The sequence below is a fragment of the Nycticebus coucang genome, chromosome 12 (genome assembly GCF_027406575.1).
Source record: "Nycticebus coucang isolate mNycCou1 chromosome 12, mNycCou1.pri, whole genome shotgun sequence".
Taxonomy (NCBI): Eukaryota; Metazoa; Chordata; class Mammalia; order Primates; family Lorisidae; genus Nycticebus; species Nycticebus coucang.
Window position 1 is genome coordinate 37,849,564 of NC_069791.1, and position 18,417 is coordinate 37,867,980.

Consider the following 18,417-nt stretch of genomic DNA (forward strand, 5'->3'; position numbering starts at 1 on the left):
GGATTTTTGCATAAACTTGAGGACTGAGAGTAATACTGTGATTTTTATTGATCTTTCTAGTATAGAGGGCAATTCTCAAATTATGACTTTTGGTAACCACACATCACGGGTGGAAGTGGGTTGTGCCATGTAAGCCAATGCCTCTAGTAGTAGTAAAAGTAACTAGCCATTTGGGCAACTTCATTCCACTGTGTGCTAGAGAGAAAGTGAGGCATGTGGAAAGGAGGAGACAACCCTATCACAAAGCTCTCAGCATAGAAAAGGTCAGAGTGGTCTCTACCCTTGACCTTGGCTTTCCAGCACCATCTATCTCTGTCCTTCCCCAGGGGAGCTGGCTTGGCATTAGGGTTGAGTTAGTAGCATTGTGACTAGAGAGGTGGTGTGGAAATTTGCTGAGAAGCTCAAAATTTTACACTGCCTCAGACTTTTATTTTGTTTTTGCTTAAACATGTGCTCTCTAAATTTGGGTGTCCTGTGGCAGAGTCACCCTGACCTCGTTATAGCCTTGCTGGTGATTATGAAAAAGGGAGCTTTTCTCCCATTCAGATAGATTTTTGTTTCGGTTCTTGAAGCTAGGGAGATGGCCAATATTCCACCAGTTTCTTTATAGCTTCTTTGAAAGCCCTGGAGACTAAAAACTCACAGGGATTCTGAAGCCCAGAGGGTCTGTTTATAAACTCCTAAATATGAGGCCACAATATTTAGATCGAGCACTATAAAATTTCTATTTTTTAAGTGGGAGGAGACTTGAATCTATAATTGCTGTAGCTTTTTCTGCTTCCTATCATTAAAAAAATGGATACCATCTGCTGTATTCTCAGCCTAGGCTTGTCTTTTGAATATTTTACATACATCCTAGAGGTGAGAGATTGAAACAAGTGCACGAATGGAAAGCTTATTGAAACATAACACAGCTTCTGCCCCTCGTTTCCACACAGAAAAAATATATGCTTCTGTTTCCTTCCCCTAACTTACTTCTTTGTGGTGCCAGCATTTCTGATTTCTTCTCTATCATATAAGGAATGAATAACGTACGCATTATAAGCCTCCTGTGAACATCAGCATGGAAGCCAAAGCCCATCCCTTTCACTTTTTAAAGCTCAGAAGGGGAATTATATTTTATTGTCACTCGTCTGTGTCCTTCTTGATCTGTGTATGTGCTAAGATCCTTGCGATTCTGTCTTCCTATCAAAGCTGTGGGATATAATCAAGGATGCAAACCTGTCTGGAACCTTTATAGAATAACATCTAAATATATTGATCCTGCCTTTTTCTCTGCTTCTATGTAATTAGACTTTCTTCAGATATTTATTTAAAAAACTGTATGCTTCACACATACCAATAAACATCTTAAGAGATGTAATTTAATCCAAGGCACAGTAAACCAGGAATCAGCTAATGTCTGTTTTTCTCCACACAGTAAGAGAAACTGAAAATTGTAATAAAAAAAAAAGGTTTAACCAACATGACAAAAAGAGATAAAATGCTAGTTTTCATTTGAAGATAGCAGTGGGAACGATCTCAAGAGGAAGTTGAGCAGAGAGCAAGGAAGAGGCTGTTGACCTTGAATGCAGTCCCAAGAAGGGAACCTTTTCAAAATATTTCAAAGGAAATACCTTGTCATATGGTTGTTATGGTTAGTGATGAAAAGATGCTAGAGGAAGCAGCATGAGAGCCAGATGGTGAGACACTCAAGGAAAGAGCAGAGGAGCAGCACCTGTTTATCCATTTGGACCTTGACAGTCGCAAGACTGCCCCTTCCTTCCCCTCCTCTAGAGGTGGTTTCCTGTGTGCTTGAGCCTGTTGAAAGAAAACTCCCATTTTCATATCCCTCTTTCACCTGCACTTTGGCAAAACTCCCCAAATAAGATTATTATTTAGATCTCCTTTTGTGATAACGCAGTGACAGCAGAACATGTCACCTTGGACCTTACTTTTGGAATGTGATCACCATATGCTACACGTAACCAAAGTTAGAAAGTAGTCGTTCCCTGGTCCTACAGTTACTTCAGTAAGAGGCTTTTGGATCCATTGTTACTTAAGTAGACTTACAGGTGTTTTTCTGCCCTGTGTTCACACACACACACACACACACACACACCCCTTACATCATGCTGGTGGAAAAGAGGGAGATGGCAGATTGGGTGGGGGTGGGGAGTGGCAGAGGGTGCCTTAACTTTTCCTGGCGTGCCCCCCACTTGGTTACATGTTTCTGTCATGCACCTGTGTCATTTTAAAGGTGTAACCATGTCTGTTCCAAGTCGTAGCTTTATCATCAGCAAGAACTCTTATAAATGTAGCAAATGTGACTATTTTATAGAAATGCACAATAGTATATAGGCCTTGGAGGAGTCTGATAATAGTATATAAATATCCTTTGTTGATGTAGGAGCACCCTCTGATAGGAAGCTCCTTCGGTGGTAGCTACAGGAGAATTCATAGATTGAATGTTTGTTTCTCTAGGAAACTCTAGTATCCATGGAAGCAAGGAATCAATTTGTTGCTGTTTCTCATTCAATTTTAAGCACCCATGGGATACTACCCTCATAATCCACAATATTCACAATTTAGGATGATTGATGACTACCAGGCTACGTCAGAGAGACACTAGAGAGAAAGAAAGAAAACAGGCAAATATAGCCCCATTGAAAAGCTGGCTTAATCTTCAAAGAGTCTAGGATATTACTGGAACTCTACAGCTAGTTTACAGTGTAGTTGGTCTGAGAGGTGTTGGAGAGAAAGAAAGTTTCTCTTTGGTCTCTAACGTTATTATTGCACATTATATATTATTCTACATATGTGCAAACTGTTTTCTTGAGAAAATTTTCAGAGGCTGGAGGTAAGAAGGAAATAGCAAAAGTCAGATATTCTTTTTTCTCATATTATGTAGTTTGACTATCAGTTCATGGCTATAATCATTCTGGAAATAATTTTAGATTAGGCTATAAAACTGAAATCACCTTTGAAGTGTATTTGGAATTGCTTCTTTCTATTAAAGCCCATCTCCATGAGTAGAAAGGCTGGGGAAAAAAATCAAGGCTCTTCATTTCCTTCTGTAGAGTTTCATATAACATGTTGCAGGTAAAAGAAAAAGAACTCTAATTGGTACTTTTTATAATGTGACTTGGAAAATGGTATCTCTGTTGGTTCTGCTGAGTTGTTTCTTTTCACCTAATCTAAATGCAATGTCATGGAAGGAGGTTTGCTGTAAAAACATGTCTTTTTCTTTCATGTGTTCATTGTAATTATGGCTGGTAGTGAGAAGGTTCAGTAAGTCTCAATTTCTCTACCTCCTTTACTTGGAGAAAAATTGGAAATGTACCCTGTGAATAAAATGATTTTTTTTAAATATCATGTGAAGTCTAATTATTTTCCAGAATTGAATGAGCAAGGCTCTTTCCCTTTTCTAGTCCTGCTTTGTTTTGTATCCATATCAGCTATTTGGATCTTTTTTTTTCTTACAAATGAAAAGTCATGCTACATAGTGAAAATATTATTTTCAAAATATTGAACTGTAATGGCTGTGAAGAGAATGTAAGAACTCTATCGATACCTCTTATGCAATTAAAAGGCACAGTCTGTTGGGCAAAGTAGAGAGAAAATTGATCGTTTATCGAATATCTTAATATAGACAAGCCTACTTTCCCATTCATACAATTGTTCTTTTTTGTAATGAGTCAATATCAGTATTTGTGTCTCGGAGATACTCTTATACATTCATAATAAGATACAAAACATTTAGATTTCTCTTCTGCTCAGGTGGGTGACTTTGAAAAGCCCAAGTGTGTCTTCGTATCTGAATTATTTGGATAATTGCTTCAAACTCCCATTTCCCTTGGGCTTTAGTGGCCCAGTTCTGCCAGATCCTTTCTCAAGAAGGAGTAACATCAGGAGAGTGACCTTGCTGTAGTCTTAATCATATATTTCTTCTCGGAAATTATAAGGTAATTCTTATTAATTCTTTGACTTCATTCTAATCTAATACAAAGTAACTTTTAGGCTACAGCTATTTTGGGAAGGGACATCTTATTACCAAATGGAAAATCTACATGGTGTTTAGCTGATTCATTGGGGTGGGGTTGGGGGTGGGAGAGCAGAGCTCTAGTATAAATGTGGGTTACCCTAAACTATTCTCAGACCATATGAGGAAAACAGATTTAACTTGTTTTCACCAACTATCATTAAGTCAAAAAAAATCTAGATTTTTGCCAAGTCCTGTTGTTCTATTGCTTCAATTTAAGCATTAAAAACAGATATTAAGAATCCAAAGGCATTAATTACTCAAGAATTCTCCCTAAAACTAAAAGAAGGATAATGATAAATTATAGACTATATTTTTGCTTGAAAACTTCTTATTTTGGACATACATTTAAATTCTTGATGATATGCAGAATGATTGAATTCATTTATAAATGGTATTATCCACTTTTCTGGGCTTTTGAAAATGTAAGAAAACAAGCTCTTTGTTCTTTTATACAGATAGAACAAAGTTTATTTCTTCCCCCCACAATAGTCATGGTTTCTGGGGATGAATTTAAAAACTCATCCTCAATGTCAATGTTTGGAGACTTTCATGATAAACAGTGCCATCAAAAGTTAGATCAAAAGATAATCAAGAGTTTATGGAGTCAGGCTGGTGGCATGCATTTAATTCTAGCACTTTTGTGTTAGGAGGCTGAGGCAGGAAGATACCTTTAAGGCCAGGAATTTGACACCAGCCTGGTCAAACTAGGAGACCCCTATTTCTTTCTTTTCTTTCTTTCTTTCTTTCCTTTTTTTTTTTTTTTGGCAGTTTTTGGCCAGGTCGGGTTTGAACCTGCCACCTCCAATATATGGGGCCGGTGCCCATACTCGTTTGAGCCACAGGCGCCACCCAAGACCTCTATTTCTAAAGGAAAAATGGAAAAATTAAACAACCTTCTGTTTGAATGAAAAACAGGCTGAGGTAAGAGGATCACTTCTGCCAAATACTTCAAGACTGTGATGAGCCATGATTGTGTCACTGCATTCCAGTCTGGGCACAGAGCAAGACCCTGTATCTGGAAAAAAATAGTTTCTTGGTCTTAAGATAGACTTTAATCAAGAAGATCTAACCTTTGTGTGGGGGGCCAAGAGAGACAGTAGGAACAGGATATAATGGTCACTGGCTGAGACCACTACAATGGACCTACTGCCAGGTGGATTATCCTTCTTTCAGAAAATAGTTCTCTACCGAGGGTTTAACATTGGCTCTGCTTTTGTCGCTTAGGCACTTGGCAATAGTGAAAGCCAGATTATCATTAGTCCTTGTTATTAATTCTATGCGTAAGCTCCATACTTGCTACCTAAACAGTGTTGTACATAAAGAAGCCGTGTATTCTGCCCATTAAGGAAGTAGTGGGATAACTGAGAAAAGAGACCAACTGATATTAACTCACCATATTTAATTTTTGTCTGGACCTCTTACAAAGGCTAAAACTGAGATAGTGAGGTTAATTTCTTCAACAGTTATCCACATTTTCCATCCTGGGGCACGCAGCAATTTGTTCTCACCAAAATAGCATTTATTCTGGATTTGCCTTTTCTGTCCTCAGCACTTCCACCAGCACCACCATCTATGAACATACAGAATGACTCATTTGCCATAACAATATGGTAAGTTATATAATATTCTTCTGACCAAGGGACACACATTTTATGGCAAAAGAAGTGTAGCAAGGAGCTCGTGCTTATGAAAGTAATTAGTACTACTCTTTACCGTATCACCTATATTCTCCATAGGAGGGATATTGCCTCTTCCAAAAAGGCAAACAAACAACAACAACAAAAAATTAGTTCTAGGAGGCAGAAAAAAATGGTTAGGAAAGAAAATTTTAATGGTTAATAAAGAGCTATCTTAACATAAATTTCCTTACACATAGTTGGCACAGCCAACTCATTTTAAGAACCATCTGGGAGACAATGTTGGGCTACCATCTTACAAGGATGTGGTATATGTTTTGGTCACACAATGACCAGTTTCTTCCATTAGATATTTGGACTATCATCAGAATACTTGGATCTGGAAACCAAAGAATGAAAGCAGGAATGGCTCCACAAATTATTATATGCTGTGCTTTTATTATTTTTTAACTTGAAATATTTTCTAATTCCCTCATCATTCTTCTTTAAACCATAGATTATTTGGCATATTTTTAAATTTCCAAAAATAGAGTAGATTTTTTAGTATCTTTTTTTTTATCTCTTTCAAAGTAAATTCTGGCATGATCAGAGAATATACTTTCTTTATTTATTAAGACTTGTTTTATGGCCCAGCTTCTATGAGTACATCAAAGGAGGGACATGTTCTGCATATGTTGGCAGCAGTATACTAAAAATGTTTATTAGATCAATACAGTTGACCTTCGAATAATGTGACACCCAACTCTGCACATTCAAAAATCTGCATATGTTTTTTTAACTCCCCCCAAATTTAACACATTGATTGTCACACTAGAAAGAAATGCTATTGGTTTTTTTCCTTGAGGCCACTGTGTTTTATTAGGTCAAGATGGGTCAAAAGACATGTGAGTTATATATGCTTCATGAGGCCCCAGGCTCAAAACTATTGTAAGTTAACTACAACTCACATGGCAGTTAATGTGTCAGTTACTAATGGCATTATCAATAACATAAACAGTTGACTAACACATAATTTGTAAGCTACCTTGTATCATATGCTATGTTCTTATAATAAAGTAAGCTAGAGGATGGAAAACATTATTAAGAAAACCAAAAGGAAGAGAAAATATATTTACTGTTCATTAAGTGGGAGTGGATCATCGTTAGGGTCTTCATCCTCACCATATTCACATTGAGTAGGCTGAGGAGGAGGAGAAGAGGAAGGGTTGGTTTTGCCGCAGGGGTGGCAGAAGCAGAAGACAATCTTTTGTATGAGTGGACTCGTCCAGCTCAAACCCATATTGGTCAAGAGTCAACTACATAACCTTACTGATATTCTACCCATTTGTGCCGTCAGTTGTGGAAAAATAAGTATTATTCTCTAAGCATTTTATGCCCATTTTTCTCTTTAGTTCTATACATCTTAGCTCTATGTACTTTGAAATTGTGTTATAAGTTGCATACGCTGAGAAGTCTGACTTCAGACTTATGTGTGATCCTTCTGTCTGATCATGGACACATATATGGCTTTGCCTGGCCGTAGTCCTCGGGGAGAGAAACTATCCTTCCCACACCAGCCTTGTGCATAGCCAATCCATCACAGTTTTCTAAGTGAGTTACAGGATTTAGGTCTCTCGGGAGAGCCATGCTTATAGGCATTTTTGCTTGCCTAACCCAATACCTCCACACAGAGGCCTCTTTATGAGGGGCCTTGGCTGAAACACTCTTCTCTACTGTGACTCAGTGTCTTTCCACTCCTAGACTTCCCCTCTCCCTTTCTGCCAGCTCATGGGTCTATTAAGAGACAAGAGCCTTTTGTTTGCGGCTCCTTGTCAGTGAGACAATTCTCCCATCTATCTCGTATCCAACTGACTCTTGCCTAGTGCCATTCCATGGGAAAAATAAAACCCTCAAAAGCTGTTGCCTCTTTGTGCCTCTTGCTTACAATGTAAGTGAATAAAGACTTAATTGTTACTTTCAATTTGGCTCATTGTCCTAACTGATCACAGCAAGACCTGATGCTTGAAATACATATTTAAGATTGTGATATTTTCTCCATGAATCCACCTTTTTATTTCTAAATTTTCTAACAATAAAAATACTATAATATTAAAAATATCAAAATAATTATATAAATTTTTCTTTCTTATATCTGGTAATACTCTTTGTTTTGAAGTCTATTTTGCCATTAATAAAGGCTTATGTTATATCAATGGGCAAGAGACATGAATAGAACTTTCTCTAAAGATGACAGACGAATGGCTAACAAACATATGAAAAAATGTTCATCATCTCTATATATTAGAGAAATGCAAATCAAAACAACCCTGAGATATCATCTAACCCCAGTGAGAATGGCCCACATCACAAAATCTCAACACTGCAGATGCTGGCGTGGATGTGGAGAGAAGGGAACACTTTTACACTGCTGGTGGGACTGCAAACTAGTACAACCTTTCTGGAAGGAAGTATGGAGAAACCTCAAAGCACTCAACCTAGACCTCCCATTCGATCCTGCAATCCCATTACTGGGCATCTACCCAGAAGGAAAAAAATCCTTTTATCATAAGGACACTTGTACTAGACTGTTTATGGCAGCTCAATTTACCATTGCCAAAATGTGGAAACAGCCTAAATGCCCACCAACCCAGGAATGGATTAACAAGCTGTGGTATATGTATACCATGGAATACTATTCAGCTATTAAAAAAAATGGAGACTTTACATCCTTCGTATTAACCTGGATGGAAGTGGAAGACATTATTCTTAGTAAAGCATCACAAAAATGGAGAAGCATGAATCCTATGTACTCAATCTTGATATGAGGACAATTAATGACAATTAAGTTTATGGGGGGGGAAGCAGAAAGAGGGATGGAGGGAGGAGGGTGGGGCCTTAGTGTGTGTCACACTTTATGGGGGCAAGACATGATTGCAAGAGGGACTTTACCTAACAATTGCAATCAGTGTAACTGGCTTATTGTACCCTCAATGAATCCCCAACAATAAAAAAAAAATAAATAAATAAAGGCTTATGTTTTTTGTGGTTAATATTTACATGATTTTTTTTTTATCCTTTTACTTTTGTCCTATTGTAGTTATTTGTAAAATGTAGCTCTTGTTAACAACCTAGTTGGGTCTTGTTTTGTTTGTTTTTTCTGTTTTGACAGTCTTTGCCTTTTAATTGGACTATTTATCACCTTTATTTTTAATGCCATTGTTCATATGGCTGATTCTAAACGTATCATCTTATTAAAGTCATGTGTCACTTATGACAGGATGCTTTCTAAGAAATGTGTTGTTAGGTGACTTTGTTATTATGTGAACATCATAAACATCATAGAGTATACTTATACAAACCTAGATGGTATAGCTTACTATATGCCTATGCTATATGGAATAGCTTGTTGCTCCTAGGCTACAAACCTGCATAGCATGTTGCCATACTGAATACTGTAAGCAAAATTGGAACAAAAAGGTAAGTATTTGTCTATCTAAACATGGAGAGCATACAGTAAAAACAAATAGTGTAATGTCTGGATGCAGTGGCTCATGTGTGTAATCCTACCACTCTGGGGGGCGGAGGTAGGAGGATGGCTTGAGCTCAGAAGTTTGAGACCAGCCTGAGCAAGAGTGAGAGACCCTGTCTCTACTAAAAATAGAAAAATTAGCCAGGCATTATGGTGAGCACCTGTAGTCCAGCTACTCAGGAGTCTGAGGCAGGAGGATAGCTTGAGCCCAGGAGTTTGAGGTTGATGTGAGGTAGGCTGAGTGCACCACACTCTATTCTGGGTGACAGAGACTCTGTCTCAAAAAAAAAAAAAAAAAGAAAAGAAAAGAAAAAAGGAAGGAAAGAAAGGGAGAAAAGAAGGAAGGAAGGGAAAGGAAGGGAGGGAAGGGAGGGAAGGGAAGGGAGAGAGAAAGAGAGAGAAAGAAAGAAAAGAAAGAAAGGAAGGAAGGAAGGAAGGAAGGAAGGAAGGAAGGAAGGAAGGAAGGAAGGAAGGAAGGAAGGAAGGAAGGAAGGAAGGGAGGAAGGAAGGAAGGAAAAGAAAAGAAGAAAGAGAAAGAAAGAAAGAAAGAAAGAAAGAAAGAAAGAAAGAAAGAAAGAAAGAAAGAAAGAAAGAAAGAAAGAAAGAAAGAAAGAAAGAAAGAAAGAAAGAAAGAAAGAAAGAAAGAAAGAAAGAGGCAGAAAGGTGTAAAGGATAAGAAATAGTACATCTGTATAGGGCATTAACTATGAATGAAACTTACAGGGATGGAAGTTGCTCTGAGTTAATGAGTGAGTGATGAATGAATGTGAAGGCCTAGGACATTACTGTACACTTTATAAACATTGTACACTTAGGTTACACTGCATTTATAATCTTATGGGACAAACATCATATGTGTGGTTAATTATTATGGAAATAATAAGCATTTTAAACTTACCATGGTATAACTAGAATTAATATTATACCACTTCACATATAAAAAGTTACCTTCTATCCTTTTTCCCTCCTGTCATGTATATTACTATTATATAGTTTATAATATCCATAATACATGTACAATATTGTTGGTGTTTTGTTTTAAGTACATAGATGTCTTTCAAAGAAATTAGGTTTTAACAATACACTTTTGTATAAATACTCCCTTATGTACTGATTTCATGCTTTTTTTACTTCCTGAAGAACTAGTGTCATTTCTCAACAGCCTGATAAAATTCCTTTACCTTTATGTGTAATGCTGGTAGTAAAGTCTCTCAGCTCTTTTTTACCTGAAAATGTCTATATTTCACCTTCATTTTTGAAACATATTTTTATATACCCTTAGAATTCTAGCCTGAAAGTTTTTCTTTCAGCATTTTAAACATGTCATTCCATTGACTTCCCGTTTGTCTAGTTTCTGATGAAGATTTTCCTAGAATCATCACCATTGTATTATATATGTGATGCTTGCTTTGTCTTTCACCCTCTAACTTCTTTTAAAGATTTTTTTCTCTCTTTGGGTTCAGCACTTTGACAGAGGTTTCATCTGCGGATTTACCAAGAGTAGCATCCCTAGTTTGAGGTATCACTAGAACGTGCAAAGCTATGACAGTTCTTTGCATGTCTCTGTGTGTTTAGTAGACTTTATTTTTTAGAGTAATTTTAGATTCACAGCAAGATGAAGAGGAAGGTGTAGAGATTTTTTTTTTCATACCCCTCACCTACATACATGCATAGATATTGACACATTATCACCCCAAATCCACAGTTGACATCAGGGTTCACTCTTAGAGGTGTAAATCCTATGGATTTGGACAAATAATGACATCCATTATCATCACATCATCATCATCTGCTACTCTGTATCACACAGAATAGTTTCACTACCCTAAAAATTCTTTTTTTTTTGCAGTTTTTTTGGCCAGGGCTGGGTTTGAACCCACCACCTCTGGCATATGGGGCCGGCGCCCTACCCCTTTGAGCCACAGGAGACACCCTACCCTAAAAATTCTTTGTGCTCTGTTTATTTATCCTTATCTCCCACCTACTTTCTGGAAAACACTGATATTTTTAATGTCTTTGTAGTTTAGACTTTTCCAGAAAGACTTTTTTTCAGACTGGTGTTTTTTCACAGTAATATGCACTTAAGTTTCCTCTTGAAATTTCTTCTTTGACCCATGTGTCATTTAGAAGTATGTCATTTAGTCTTCAATATTTGGGGATTTTCCAGCCATCTTTCTGATTTATAGTTTAATTCTATTGTGGTCTGAGAGAAAACACTGTGTGATTTTTGTTCTTTTAAATTTGTTAAGGTGTGATTTACAGCCTGGAATGTGCTATATCTTGGTGAATGTTTCATGTGAGTTTGAGAAGAATATGTATTCTGCTGTCGCTAATTAAATAAAGCAGTCTATAGATGCCTGTCAGCTCCAGATGGTTGATGGTGTTAAGTTCGCCTATGTCCTTAATGTTTTTTTGACCAATGGATCTGTCCATTTCTAATACAGAAGTGTTGAAGTCTCAACTATAATAGTGCAGTCATCTATTTATCCTTGCAATTAGTTTTTGGCCCACATATTTTGATGCAGTATTGTTCGGTGCATATACATTAAGGATTGCCATGTCTTCTTGAATAATTGATCCCTTTTATATAATGCTGCTCTTTATTCAGGATAAATTTCCTATTGGTGAACTCTACTTTGTCTGAAATTAACATAGTTACTCCTACTTTTTTGTGTGTGGATTAGTGTTAGCATAGTATATGTTTCTTCATCCATTTACTTTTACTTATATGTGTTTTTCTATTTAAAATAGATTTCTTGTAGATGACGTGTATCTGGGTCTTGTTTTTTATCCACTCTGACAGTCTCCATCTTTTCATTGGCACATTGACATTCTAAGTGATTCCTGATATAGTTTGATAAACATCTGTCATATTTTTCAATATTTTCTATTTGTTGTCCTTGTTCTTTTTTCCTATTTTTGTTTCCATCCTTTTCCTGTCTTTCATGGTTTTAATTTTATGTGATTCAATTCTCTCTCTTCTTAGCATATTGATCATACTTCTTTTTTATACTTATCAGTAATTTCTCTAGAGTTTGCAATACACATTTATAGCTTATTTAATTCCACTTTCAAATGACATTATCCTGCTTCTCAATTAGTGCCTTATAATAAAATAGCCCTAATTCTCCTCCTCTATCATTTGTATCATGGCTGCCACTTATTTCACATACAATAAACATAAATATGTGCACATAATCAAATATATTGTGGCTATCATAATTGTGAACAAATTGTTATCCATTAGATCAATTAAGAATGACAAACATAATAGTTTTTATTTTACCTTAACTATTTCTTCTTTGCTGTTCTTCCTTTTTTTAAGGTAGATTTGAGTTTCTGATCTTTCAGATTTTCCTTCTTGCTAAAAAACTTCTTTTACCATTTCTGAAAAGACGGCTACTGACACCAGATTTTCTCAACTTCTAGTTATCTGAGAAAGCCTTTATTTCAACTTTACCTTTTAATGGATGATTTCATAGGGAACAAAATCATAGGTTGGTGTTTTTTCTCTCTCAACACTTCAAATATTTCATTGCCTTTCCTTGCCTGTGTGGTTTCTGAGAATACAGATGTAATTGTTCCTTCATTGGTAAAGGTTTCTCCCCTCCTCTGGTGTTTTTCAGAATTTTTCCTTTATCTCTGATTTTCTGTAGTTTGAATATGATATGCCTGGGTGAAGTTTCTTTTTCTTTTTTTTTTTTTCCTTCCTGGCATTTATTCTGTTTCACGTTCTATGAGTTTCCTGAGTCTGCAGCTTCTTATCTGGCATTAATTTTGGGGAAATTTTCAGTCGTTATTATTTCAATTATTTCTGTGTTCCTTCTTTTCTTTCTTTTCCTTGTAATATTTCCGTATGCATACACTATTTGTTGCATATTCTTGCATATTCTGTGGGGTTGTTTTTCCCCAGTGTTTTGCTTCTTCATTTCGGGGGCTTTCTATTGACATATCTTCAAGCGCAGAGATTCTTTCCCTAGCCTGGTCCAGTCTACTAATAAGCACATCAAAGACATTCTTTATTTGAATTATAGTGTTTTTGATCTCTTATCATTTATTTTTGGTCCTTTCTTAGAATTTTTATCTGTTTGCATGGCCCATTTATTCTTTCACACTATTTACCTTATCCATTGTTCATGTCTATTTTAGCATATTAATTATAATAGTTTTAAATTCCTGATCTGATCCTTCCAACATCCCTACCATATCGGAGTCTGGTTCTGATGGTTCTTTTGTCCCCCCAATCTGTGGGTTTGTTTTTTTTGTGTTTGCCTGTAGCATGTCTTCCGATTTTTTTCTTGACAGCAAGATCTGACATACCGAGTAAAAGGATCCTCTGTATTTGGGCGTCATCCTTGCACAGGAGCCATGCTGATCTTCTCTGTATAGTTTCAATTTTAGTATATGTGCTGCCAAGGAGAGCACAGGAACTTCTGTAAATAAGCTTTTAGTGATGTGGTTGTAAATTGTGAAGGGAGGTGAATAGTCTATAGCTCTAAGATTAGGCTCCAGTCATTTTAGGGAGCCTATTTTTCAGGAATGTGAACTTCACAAATGCTTCTCATTTCCCCCCCTAAAAAAAAAATAAAATAAAATAAAAAAAAAACTGAGACAGGATGGCTCAATGTGGACTGGAGTTGGGTGTTTCTTTTCTCCCACCTGGCTAGAGTAGATGGCTACAGCTGAATAGAGTTGGGTATTTTTCTTCCTCCAGGTCCTTAAGACTCTAACAAAACCCCATTAAGTTAGACTTTGTTCACAGTGTAATCCCTACTTTTTCTTTTTGAAATCAACAAAAAATAATTTCTTCTAAAGGCAAATCTTGTTAAAAAGAATGGAACACTCTGGCTTATTCCAAAATGGTTACTTTCCCCTACCCCAGCCATGGGCATGAGGAAATTTTCCTCTGATTTTTAATCTGGAGACCAAGTAGAACTCCTAGAGGTAAAACCCACAGAAGTGTTGGCCTCCTTCTATGGCTACGTCCCCTGAAGTTTTGATTCTCAAAGTTGTCCACACTGAGCCTCCAGCAATCCATCAATTACCATTTGCCTTTATACCCTGGCACTGGTTCCCACAGCAGTTCTGCTCAAGAAAACTGTGATTCTCTTTTATCTGTCTGGGTTTCTGGGTTTCTGTTTAAGAAAGCTGTGATTCTCTTTTACCTTTCTCTCTGTTCCTCCAATTTGGGAGGCAGTAGTTTGCCCTGTGACCTCACTTCTCTCACGGATCTAAAAAGAGTTGTTGAATTTTCCTTTGGTTCAGATTTGTGCTTATTGTTGGGATAGACTAGTGACTTCCAAGATTCTTATATACTGGACCAGAAACCAGAAGTCCTTGTGTTTTCAAGTCCCACTAATATCGCTTAGTAGAGAGGGAGATGGTCTGGTCAAGGGAATTATGATTGCATCCCAGAATTTATCCAGATTCCTGTGGGTACCTTCTGCTTCAAAGACAATAGATAGACTGGCTTATCATCATCACATCATCATCATTATCATTTAACAGACAAATTACCCAAGATTCTGTGTGAGAGATGAACACCACATTTTATCTAAAATTTTATTGGGTTGCTAATAGATCTTTAACAACTTTATTTAGAGATAGCTTACATACTATACAATTTACCCATTGGAAATAGACAGTTTGTGTAGTATAGACAGTATGTATATATACCATGGAGTACTATCAGCCATAAGAAAAGATGGAGACTTTATATCTTTTGTGTTTACCTGGATGGAGTTGAAACATATTCTTCTTAGTAAAGTATCTCAAGAATGGGAAGAAAAGTATGCAATGTACTCATTACTATATGAAACCAATATATAAACAACTACATGCCCACACAAAAGGAAAAACACAAATATAGTCTAGCAAAGGCAAGGGGAGAGGAGAGAGGGGAGGAGTGAGGAGGGAGGGCGATTGGCGGGATGTCACCTAATGTGCACAATGTGAGGGTGTTCAGCATACCCCCTGGGTGAAAGGCTCAACTACAACTTAAACTTTACCTTAGAATTGAAAACAATATAACCTAAACATTTGTATCCTCATGTTAATTTGAAATTTTAAAAAGGAAGTATATGGTTTGATTACTTTTAGTAAAAAATATTTTAATGTGTACCCCCCCAAACTTTCCTAGCTTTAGTTTACAGTCAATTCCTGCTCCCAGTCCTACCCCAGACAACCTTGGATCTGCTTTTGGTCTGTATGGTTGTGCCTTGGCTGGAAATTTTATATAAATGCAATATGTATTGTATGTAGTCCTTTGTGTCTGGCTTCTTTCACTTAGCATAGTATTTTTAAGGCTTATTATTGCATATGTCACCAGCTCATTCCCTCTGATGGCTGAATAGCATTCTATTGTGTGCATTTACTACATTTTGTTTGTTCATTTATCAGTTAATGTACATTTGTATTGTTTTCAGTTCCTGGCGGTTTTGAATAATGCTGCTATAAACATTTATGTGCAGATTATTGGTTTGCATATTTTTTATTTTTAAAAACTTATGATTCCTTTTCCAAAGTAGTTGTGCCATTTTATACCACCCAGTATCTAACGCCTAAGAACTATCAATGTGGAGCTGGTTTGGGGTGCTCACTAGCCATTTGTATATCTCTTGCTCACTAGCCATTTGTATATCTCTTTTGGTGAAATGTATATTAAATTTTTTTGCCCTGTATGTTTGGGAAAATGGGGCTCTAAGATCATAAAAACATAATCTGTATAGAAGCCCCCTTTCAAATATATTATTTGCAAATATTTTTCCTTTTCCTTTTTTTTTTTCTTTCCATTAAATCATAACTGTATACAATGATATGATTATGGGGCACCATACACTCACTTCATAAACCATTTGACACATTTTTATCACAGTGGTTAACATAGCCTTTCCGGTGTTATCTCAGTTACTGTGCCAAAACATTTACATTCTACATTTACCAAGTTTCGCAAATACCCCTGTAATATGCACCACAGGTGTGATCCCACCGATTCCCCTCCCTCTACCCATCCCCCCCTTCCCACTTCCCCCTATTGTTAAGTTGTAGCTGGGTTATAGCTTTCATGTGAGAGTCCCAAATTAGTTTCATAGTAGGGCTGTGTACATTGGGTATTTTTTCTTCCATTCTTGGGATACTTTACTAAGAAGAATATGTTCCAGCTCCATCCATGTAAACATGAAAGAGGTAAAGTCTCCATCTTTCTTTAAGGCTGCATAGTATTCCATGGTGTACATATACCACAATTTATTAATCCATTCGTGGATCGATGGGCACTTGGGCTTTTTCCATGACTTAGCTATTATGAATTGGGCTGCAATAAATATTCTGAATTATTGCTTTCCTTTTTTTAATGGTGTCTTGTGCAAATGAAAAGTTTTTCATTTTCATGAAGTCTGTTTTGAATTCGTCCATAAATATAGTTTTTTTGATGTCATCTACAAACAAATACACATTTCTGTCCTTTCAATATGCATCCCTTTAATTTCTTACTCTTGTTTTATTAAAGTGCCTAGAACTGCAAGCACAATGTTGAATAGAAATGCTGAGAGTGGAAATCTTTGCTTTGTTCCTGATCTTAGGAGAAAATATTTCATCTTTCAAGATTAATATGATGCTAACCACAGATTTTTGGTAGATGCTGTTTATCAGAATTAAGAATTTGATTTCTTTTCCTGGTTTGTTGATATTTGTTATCATGAATGGTTCTTTGTTACTTACAGATGCCTTTTTGTGTGTGTCTATTCAGATTATCATCCTTGTTTTCCTTATTCTATTAATTCAGTGTATTAAGTTAATCAGTTTTAAGATATTAAACCAGTTTTGCATTTCTGTCGTAAATTCTGTTTTGTTGTGGTACATAAAGTTTTTGTGTGTCTCAGGATTTTGTTTACTAATATTTTATTAAGAACTTTGTGTCTATGTTCATGAAGAATGTTGGTTTATAATTTTCTGTCCTTGTGATGTCTTTGTCTAGCTTTGGCATCAGAGTAAAAGTGACTTCACAAAATAAATTGGAAAATGCTTCTTCCTCTTCCCTCTGAAAGCGTTTCTGAAGAATTTGTGTTATTTCTTCACTCAATTGTTGATAGAATCTCTTTGTAAAACCAGCCGGACTTTGGCTGTCTTTTATGGGAATAATCTTAATTACTAACTCGAATATCTTCCCTTGATTTAGATATATTTAGAATGTCCACAAATCAGTACTATTAATTTGTGCAATTTGTCTAATTTCTTCTCATAAAATTGTTAGTAACATTCTGTTATTTTTTTTCAATTTTCTAAGATTTTCAGTGATGTTTCCTTTTTTGTTTCTGAAAGTGTAGTTTATCCTTTTCTATTTTATTCATGGTCTCACTACAGATGTATCGGGTTTTTTTGTTCTTTGCAAAAAAACAACTGTTGGTGTCATAAATTTTCTTTTTTTTTTTTTGTCTATTTCATTTTATTTTATTGATTTCTGCTCTGAGCGTTATTATTTAATTTTTTCTACTTTCTTTGTTTGCTTTGTTCCTGAGGAAATAAAGATAAATCATTCATCCCTTTGTAGTTCATAAGTGTGATGACTGGGTTTTAACACTAATGTGTAAGATGTGCCTACCTTAAACCTTATTATGAGTTCAGTACATTAGCTGTCTGACATAAATTTTAAAAGATAATGTATTACAGAAGTTTAAAGAAGGATTACTTCCTATTCTTGAATGACAGGGTTCTTTGAAGAGGATGTGAAGTGTAGGCTGGACCCTGAAAAGAAAGAGTAGATTCTGATTGTGTGAAAATACAAGAGGGATAAGGGATTTGGGGGAAAAATATTCTAGCAAGAGGGACTAGAACAAGAAAAAGAAGGTTAGTGCAAAGTGTATCAGCAACAGCAAATGGTTCATTTGTGAAATAGAGATCAAATATATCAGCAATCATATTTAATATAAATGTACTAAAGTCTCCAATTAAAAGACTAATACTCCACCTTTCTGATGGATTTATCAAATTAAGTTTTGTTTAATTCTATTTAATATATTCCAGAAGATGACATCTTATGAGATACAGTTTTAGAACTGTTACATTTGGTGATTGAATAAGTTGGATTTATTCCAGAACAGAATGAGGCTTTGACATTAGAGAATATATTAATGCCGTTAATCACATTAACCAGATTAAAGCAAAAAGTTTTATGTGTATATCAATAAATGAAGAAGGATCAGGAGGAAAAATAATAATAATTACTTTTGATTTTAAAAATCTTAAGTAAA

The 18,417-nt window shown here is 36.0% G+C and overlaps 1 non-coding gene and 1 pseudogene across 1 annotated transcript; one reads left to right on the forward strand and one right to left on the reverse strand.

The window, feature by feature from the left end:
• Window positions 1–13,494: 13,494 nt before the first annotated feature.
• LOC128562907 (uncharacterized) lies at window positions 13,495–13,594 on the reverse strand (annotated as a pseudogene).
• Window positions 13,595–17,705: 4,111 nt separating this feature from the next.
• Window positions 17,706–17,809, forward strand: LOC128563048 (small nucleolar RNA U13). Its single transcript, XR_008373715.1, has one exon. It is a non-coding gene; the product is annotated as a small nucleolar RNA U13 (small nucleolar RNA).
• Window positions 17,810–18,417: the final 608 nt, after the last annotated feature.